Source organism: Festucalex cinctus, chromosome 18 (assembly GCF_051991245.1).
Source record: "Festucalex cinctus isolate MCC-2025b chromosome 18, RoL_Fcin_1.0, whole genome shotgun sequence".
In the NCBI taxonomy this organism is placed as follows: Eukaryota; Metazoa; Chordata; class Actinopteri; order Syngnathiformes; family Syngnathidae; genus Festucalex; species Festucalex cinctus.
Window position 1 is genome coordinate 6,609,077 of NC_135428.1, and position 9,323 is coordinate 6,618,399.

The 9,323-nt window shown below is 38.6% G+C and overlaps 1 long non-coding RNA gene across 1 annotated transcript; it reads left to right on the forward strand.

Moving 5' to 3' along the window:
- Window positions 1-3,567: 3,567 nt before the first annotated feature.
- Window positions 3,568-9,090, forward strand: LOC144006392 (uncharacterized). Its single transcript, XR_013279793.1, has 3 exons — window positions 3,568-3,775; window positions 7,187-7,306; window positions 8,410-9,090. It is a non-coding gene; the product is annotated as an uncharacterized LOC144006392 (long non-coding RNA).
- The last annotated feature ends 233 nt before the right edge of the window (window positions 9,091-9,323 follow it).

The window sequence follows — 9,323 nt, forward strand, 5'->3', positions numbered from 1 at the left end:
GGGGGCGGTAGGGGGGCCGTGTGTGTGGAGAGGAGGCACTCAGGTGGCGGCTGCCTCCCAGAATGCACCTCTAATGTGGAGGCCGCCATGCAAATTGACGTGACAGTGATGGGCACTCTCTCACCAGCGCCCGCACAGCCACTCCATTCGCTAATAATTGCTGATTAAAAACCACTTAAGACAACTCAAATGTGCATTAACCACGTGACCTTTGCCAATAAAAAAAATAGTCACACATATGCTGCTTTTCATTGAAAGGTATAGACAGGCGAAACATACAAACTTTTAAAATTGACATTTGGAATTTTCTATAGAATGGTATCTTGTAATAATATAATACCATTCATTTAGTGCAATTCTGAAATTACGTCACAAGTCAAAATGGCGGTCTTGTGTTGCATTCGAGGAGGGTTTGAAGTCGGATTTATCACATTGGGATTGTCAGTTCCGCCCTCAAAGCATTTGAGGCAAAGATGGCTGATTCCGATAAATTATTTGTTGTTCTGATTAATGCCGTCATTCCAAAACACATTGTGTCACAATATCTTGTATATCTTGTCAAAACTGAGGCTATCCGATTGGGAACATTCCGCTTTCCCACTTTCCACGAATGCAGCATTTTTCCAAAGAGAAATGTCACTCTCTGCTCATTGAAAAGCATTGGACTTAGGATCGTTGCGATTTGTGATGATTATTTTTTATTTTAAAATGTTATAAAACGATGTTTGCTATGTACTGAAGCGTATTGCATTCACTTGGAAAAAAAAAAAAAATCCTGTTTTTCTGACTCATTTTTTGGGGGGAACTTTGTTTTTTTGAGTATTTTTTTTTCTGTGTTTTTTTTTTTTTTTTTTTTTTTACTTTTTCTGTTTGACTGAATATTTTTTTCTGTCATAAAAAAATACTCCGAAAAACAGGGGAAAAACATTATTAAAAAATGTTTCCAAAAAACAGAAGAAAAAAAAATATTCCAAAAAACAGAGCACCAACTTCTGTTTTTCAGAGTAATTTTTTTGGGACCTCTGAACTCCAAATGACTTGTTGCAGACCACTGACCTGTATATATGACTGGATAGCCGAAAGCCCATACACGCCAGTGCAAGCTGTTGAAGTCACACGGCGGCCATCTTGTTACTCCCACGTCGTGAGCAGACTACTGTATAAACTATACGGTATACGCACAGATGAGACATATGCAGCTCGTAGGCAGTTAGTATAAGGCCGGAGGCAGGGTGGGGGGGTTTGTGCCGGGATGGTCACTATTTTTTCTTAACAAGGAAAAAAAAAAAAAACGGAACAAAACACCCACCCTGCCTCCGGCTTTATACTAACTGCCTACAAGCTGCATGTCTCATCTGTAGTCTGAGGTGGGAGTTACAAGATGGCCGCCCTGTGACTTCAACGGCTTGCACTAGCGTATATAGGCTATTGGCTATCCAGTCATATATACAGGTCAGTGGTCTGAAACGAGTCACTTGGAGTTCAGAGGTCAAAAAAAAAAAATTACTCCGAAAAACAGAAGTCGGTGTGCTCTGGGGGTTTTTTTTTTCTGTTTTTTGGAACATTTTTTTTTCTGTTTTTTTTTTTTGTTTGTTTGTTTTGTTTAGTTTTGTTTTAAAAGGTTTTCTCCCTGTTTTTTGGAGTAATTTTTCCCCTGTTTTTCGGAGTAATTTTTTTTTCTGTTTTTCTGATTTTTTTTTATGACAGAAAAAAAATAAAAATAAACAAATACTCAAAACAAAAACAAAAAAACAAAGCTCACAAAAAAATTGTCAGAAAAGCAGATTTTTTTTTTCAAGTGAATGCAATATGCTTCCATACGGCTTTGTATGCTGGTCACAGGCAAAAGCAATAAAATGTGACGTAGAAATTAACCGTTGCATTATGGAAATGGCAGAAATTACCGGATGTTCGGAATTGTTCATTCATATATTGCGTCATCACTGTATTGCTTTTTCTTTCACTTTCGACTTGAGAATACGACAATAATGTGTTACTATTTTTCATATAACAGCTTGTTCAACATCAGCTCAGGAAAAAAAAAAATAGTCAGGTGACCTTTGATTGCTCATACGCAGAAGTGAAACGTGACCATTGGTTAAAGCCTGCGTCGCTTCATATCGAATAAAAGGTCATTTATGTGAGATATCAAGTCATTTGTCACAATATCTGCTGGTGTAAAATACACAGTGGAGAACCAGCCTCATTTCTCTGGCAAGGACATGCTCAAGGTCAACTGTGGCATCACTCGGGAAGGTGTAATTAAAGCGCACCGCAACACAATAATGAACATTGACGTCATACACTTTAAGTGCGATTGTTTCTTCCATTTAATGCTGCTGATATCTCGTGTTTATGGGTATTTTTTGTGTGTTTCATACAGCACGTGGCCTTATCAATCCTTGCACCACAACACAAAACAATTTGCTCATGTTTGTCCAATGGCTGTGCCCTCCCTTGCTCCATATTCACAGATGTATGCACAATTTCATAAACACAATCAGCGCACTGAATGGAGGCAAAGATATTCGGCAAGGATGGGGGGGGGGGTACTCATTATTGTTCTTTAGCTATGGAAAAGCAGTTAATGGCCCATATCACACAGAATGACACACACACACACACTCCCCCCTTCTCTCTCACTCACTTCTCTCCCACATTAAACCCACCATCACAAAGCAGAATTCCACCAGGCAGCGAACAATGTGCACGAGCACAATGTCATGCCACAAAAAAAAAATAAAAATCAATTTCGACTAACATCACTCATCAACATGTGGTCGTCTTTATTGCGTACACATTGCTCATTCGGTTACAAAGTGAGCAAGAAGGAAGTAAAATGCTTATGAGAGTAAATGAGACAAGATGCAAATCAGTTCGAGCACATTTCATCCTAGTTCCTGTCTTCAGAGGCGTAGTTTGCCTGATGGGCAAGGCAGGCAATTATTTGGGACCCCTTAGACAGCGGGGGCCCCCAGAGGGCCAACAGATTTGACACAAACTGCATTTCCTTCCTGCGATTGGCTGGCAATCGGTCCAGGGTGTCCCCCGCCTATACAGCCCAAAGCCAGCTGAGATAGGCTCCAGCAGACCCCTTGACCCTTGTGAGGAATAAGCGGTCAAGAAAATGGATGGATGGAATCCTTTTATTGTTTATTTATTTATTTTTGCAAATCCCATGTAAAAATGTCAACACTAAAATTCACCTCCCTGAAAAACTGTGATTTAATGTGTTTTATGACTACAATGGAATTTGGATTTTGTTAGGTATGATGTCTTGTAAATGAAATATATTTTGCTTCTGTATGGCATGCCATGTTCTGGCTAATTGCTTAGGGAAAATACCCGGATTGAAAAAACAAAAAACAAAAAAACACGTTGGTGACCCATAGTTTGGGCGAACGAGTAATTTAATTTAAAATATTTAAACTTTAAATTCTGGATGTACCGTTCGACACACATTAATGACAAATTTGTCGTCCGGTTACTTATTCGCTGCGGCATTTATTATTATTATAGCTAGTTAGCGATCGATTTAGCTTCGACCCGGAAGTTAAACACCGACCGGAAAAGGAAATGATGAACTGTTTTTCTTGGCGTTTTGGGGGAAGTTAACTTTTTACATGCACAGAGGCGTCCACCATAAAGTGAATATTTTCTCCACGTCGGCTGCTGCCCGTCTACCTGCACGTTAGCTTGAATATTTTCTCCACGTCGGCTGCTGCCCGTCTACTTGCACGTTAGCTGAAGAAAAGTGGCGATGTGTTGTGAAAAGGTAACGCATGCTCAACTTTTCCACGTTTTCACTGCATGGTCCTCTAAAAGTATATATTTGTTTTAAAAGAACCATCGTCTCCTAGTTACCGTGTCCTCAGTTGACTCGATTAGATCAAAACATTTAAGCGCGTTTATATAACGAGATGCGATACTATTGTCCAAACTGAAATGTGTTTATTAGTCTACTTGTCAAAAACGAGAAACTGTGAGGTAATAATAAACAATAACAACAGACAGCAGGATTCAAGAAAATCCAGTTTGAGCATTTGAAAATGTTATGAGTCGGTGTTCCTGATGCCTTGTGGGATTAGTTGAAAAGCGACTCGGATAAATTCCGAGTATCCTCAAATGCAGCATCAACTAATCCCATAAGGCATCAGGAACACTCACTCATAACATTTTCTATGGGGAGAGATTTGTCTCAAAAATATTCACACACATTTTTTTTTTTTTTTAATTTATTTATTTATTTATTTATTCATTCATTCATTCATTCATTCACACAAATAAATTAGTGATTTATTCACACGTCTAAGGCCCGTTCCTCATCTGTCCACGGGGAGGCAGTGTTGCTGTCCCATTGAACGCGAACGAGCCGTTTAAATTGGAGAACATTTGAGAGTACATATTTAGTAGAAAGAGGATATTTATTAAATGTGTTAAACTTAAACAACAGGATTTCAGATATTTTTCAACTTGCCTTTAAATACATTATGTATATATTATATCCTGAATGATGTTGACTACTATCACATGTGAAAATCACACATATGTTTGTGGATCTGAAAAACACGTGAAAATCGCGAAAATATTTGTGGATCTGAAAAACACGTGAACATCACGGATGTGTTTATGGATCTCAAAAACACATGTGAAAATCACGAATTTATTTGTGTGAATATTTTTGTGACGAATCTCTCCCCATACTTTTCCCAGTTCCGACCTGAAAGTGTTCGAGGCGAAAGTAAACAACCAAAATGGTTGTGATATTTTATTTTTATTTGCTTTTTGGTCCTCAAAACTAATTTGGACTTCCAGCAAACTTGCCTTCTCACAATTTTGCTTCATTTATTGTTTTTATGTTATTTGATAAGCATTTCATACAGTTCAGTTCGCCATCTAATTTCATGCAGGCCGGTAACTGCACTCTGTCACATACATTGTGTTACGTCGAATATTTATGAATGAAGAAAGCTATCTAGTTTTATACTCGAGTGTATTGTCCCAATCACGGTCATTGTTTGTCAATGGGGTCGCCATTGTAGAATGATGTCACATTGTCGTCCGTCGGTGAAGGTTGCATTCGAGGATGGTCGGAAGTCGGACTTTTCCGAGTTCAAACCAGGAAGTGTGTAAACACAATTTACTTGAGTATAAAAGTAGATAGCTTTCTTCATTTATAAATATTCCACAAAACTCCACGTAACAGTTAACCAGTCAGCTACCGTGCATGTGCTTTTATTATATATTATATTAGGGGTGTGAATTGCCTCGTACCTGACGATTCGATCCGTATCACGATTCATAGGTCACAATTCGATTCGATACCGATTAACCCCGATACAAATTTACAAGTCGATTGTCGCGATATTTTTACTCAAATTTATAAAATACCATTCAGTTAACTTATACAGTACATGTACACTGTAAGATTTGTATGAAAATGTATTATTATCTTATAACTTTGAGCCACTGTATGTAACAAACGGGTTTAGCAACATTTTTCATGTTTGAACAGCATTGAAATAAAATATTAAGGCTAAATGTTCCATTAATATAATATTCTTCTATGCTTAAGGTGTGCAAGTTAGACATTTTGTTGAATATTTTTCCATCAAAAGTAGATATTAAAAAAAATCGATGCGGCTGCCTATTGAATCGATTCGAGAATTGCGTGCTGTAGTATCGCGATATATTGCCGAATCGATTTTTTTTAACACACCTATATTATATATTATGTTTCCTACTTAATATTTGTACCCCCCAAAAAAAGAAAGAAATCCTAAATAAAAGCACATATCCAGGAGCATTGAAGATGTACTTGTTGTCTGGTTCCACATATGGCAGTGTTGTACAGTCGTCGCCAGCTGGTTTTTGGTTGCGCTTTGGTTGCAAATTCTTAGGTACACCCTCGTTGTTGTCTTGAATAATGTATACAGGTTATGATTGTAGATAGACATTTACAGTATGTCCACATAGTCAACAAATAAGACTGAGAGTGTATCTAATATTTGGACACTGGATTAGGTACACTTGAGGGGTATCAACCTACACCTAATGACTTGTCTATTAGGGCTGGGTATTGCCGCCTACCTCACGATACGATACGTATCGCGATACATATGTATCCCAATACTTGATCTTCAAGGCGATACGTATCCCGAGATATTACATTCATTTTCTTGCATTTTATAATAACAGTCATATGTATACCTAAAGGATATGTTTGTTATGCTGACTAACAAAAATATTTTTGTTAGCAGCTCTTCTGGTTTACCACCAAGCGGCATGCCTGGTCTAAATGTGCCCGCACTGCAGAGCAAAGAGCAGCTTTCACAGACACACCGGGAAACTTTTTGAATAGGCATGGGCCAATTTGAGCAAAAATATCAAACTATTCAAATTACAGCTCTAAAATGTGCTTATTTGAAATATTTGGGGAAATAAAAACAGCATTTTTTTTCCCATGTAACAAATTCTATTTCGTTTTTAAACAAAATATACAAAATTTGGTACATGAAGACGCGTGCCATGTTAAGTTTAAGTAAATAAATGTTGATATTCTTCCTCTGCTTTCATTTGTCTTGGCAAGACACAGTGTCCAATCACTGTTGAGCTATTTTGGCATTAATTGAAGGCAATTAACTTCAAAGACGCTGCTGGTTTTTATTTTTTAGGTACAATGCAAGCTGCAAAGGCAAACCGTTAACTGCCTATTTAATGTTAATGAGCAATATCGATTCTGACACCTGCGTATCGATACGTGTATTGTAATGAGGCCCACAACGATATATTGCCGTATCGATTTTTTGAGCACACCCCTACTGTAGTCTGATGAGAGTGAGATCATGTCCACAAATGTCATGAGTGGACAGTAGAGCCTCTGCATGTTGTTCCATGTGGTCCGTGAACTTCAACATGGTATTAAGGGTTGTGTGCTACTTCAAATGCACACAGAAATAGAGAGGAAAAAAAATGCTAAAAATGGTTCTGCTTTTACTGAAGATTCCACATTAACAATTTTTAACCAAGGTTTTTTAATGACAATTTAGCACCATTACTCACTGTTGTCTTTTTTTTGGGGGGGGGGGGGTGCACTAGGTAGTATTGGCTTAGGTGCGACCCCAAAGTGTGGTTGTAATTTGATGTAAATGAGCATGACTGACTCCTTTTTGTTTTTGCCTGACAGGATGGAGGTGTTGGATGAACACGCAGCCAACAGACTCAAGCCTTCATGTGGATGGGTCTGTGCTTCATTGACAGCAAGCTGCTTTTGGACAGGTGTGTGCGAGGCAAATGTGTGCTTGAGGTATGTGATGTCACGAAGCTGTTTCCTCATTTTTTTCAAACAATCTTCCGCACGTCAGAAGCATTGAATGATGTTCTTAGTTCGTGTGTTCGTCGGGTTTTGGCTCATGGAGAGATGGGTTGCTTGTGCTCATGTGACTTGACACATTTTCTTTTGTACATAGCCTGTCAACCAGTTTTTGTAACTTCAGTCCAACATTATTGCTGAAATTGTGTCCAAAAAAACTGCTTGTCTGAAGTCAAATATATTGTTCAACTGGAATGAGTGTCTCCATGTTTTATTTCTAAGTGAGTTTTCAAATTGTGACTCTTTGTCAGTGTCATGCGTTCTGGTTGGTTGCACCAGAACGGGGCCTTGAATGGATTGCAATTGGATTGTTCAGGTTGTCCTTGAAGACGTTTGGCCTCACGTCCGAGCTGGCTTTCTCGGTTCATTCTCAAGGCCAGATGGCCAGATTTTGAACATGAATTGAGGAAGCCTGCTCGGGCCAGAGGCCAAAACATCTTCAAGAACAACCTGAGCAATACACTTGCAATCCATTCAAGGCCCGAAAAATTATTTCTTGCTACTATTAAGCTTCAACATGCAAACATGCACTTCAGGAAACAGTCCTAATTACTTTGCATAACTGACCACTCTCAGAATCAACCTTATTGGCTGGCTGTATGCAAATTATTTTGCACACCCACACCCACTTTTTCTGCACGAGAAGGGCATATTGCCTAATTTGCATAGCCACAACTACTTATGCAAATCACTAGGCAGAATATTTGCACAAGCCCCACCCACTTATGGAGCCAACCAATGAGATTCTGGCACTTACTACAGAACCCTCCAATCAGATTGCTTCCTATTGAGTAACTTTCATAATACCACCGACCATGCAACTTGGCCACACCCCTTTATTTTACAAGATCATTTTATGAAACATTTCAAGAAAAGATTTTAGGTGGTGTAGTGTTACAAGAACAGTTCAGTAAAGATTTAATTTATCAACTTTATTTTTTTTTTCAGAGTACAAGTTGGAATGACAAAAAAAAAACAAAAAAACAAAAAAAAAAACTTCAAGTTGGATGACTTGATTGCTGTCTCCTTGTCACCAGGTGAAGTGAGCCAGTGGGACCGGATCTAAGACAAAACGACAGTGAGTCAAGTCAACTTGTGCAGCGAATGCTTTTGAAATGTGACGAAACCCACCAGCACAGAAGGAGATCCGAGAAGTTTTGTGGAGTTTGGGCCAATCGCTCACACAGCTGCATCGCCAGGAAGCCTGCAATGCTCCTCGGTGCCTGCAGGAGAACAACCAACAACCACAATGGAAGACAGAGGAGTTGTTAAAAATACTTGAATGCAGCAAATTTGACAAATGAAACCCACCAGTGCAGAAGAGGACCTGCGTGTTGTTTCTGGGACTGTCAGTGATGACGCAGCGGCATTCACAGGAAGCTGACCATTAAGAAAACATTCTTGAGTGTACTCCAACCAGTCCGGCTTCTACTTCACTGTATTCATATGTAAACAATCCAAAAAAAAAATTGAACAGCAATGAAGACGATGTACATGTTTGTCTCCCCCAGCTCCCATCCCCCCTACAGGTGCAGGATCTTGGTGGCCAGGCAGTTTCTCCATGATGACAAATTCAAGTCTCTGCCCGTCTGGCTGTGACCCAATCATTATTTGTTGGAAATTTCTTCATAGGTTTTACGCCTTAAATGTTGATATTTTTAAAAGATTCAAGAAAGTTATTGATGAGAAGTGCACTTTCTGTTCTGTGGAGATCGAAACTGTGACTCATTTATTTGTGTCCAAAGCTTTTGGAGTGACATTGTAAATTTATTGCTGAAACGATTTGATGGATATTTAAAAAAAAAAAAAAAAAAAAAAAAAGCTTTACTATACATGGCCGTTTAAAAAAAAGGCTTACTATACATGGTCGTTAAAAAATAAATTAAAAAAAGGCTTACTAGACGTGGTCGTTCTAAAAAAAAGAAAAAAAGCCTTACGCCTTACATAGTCG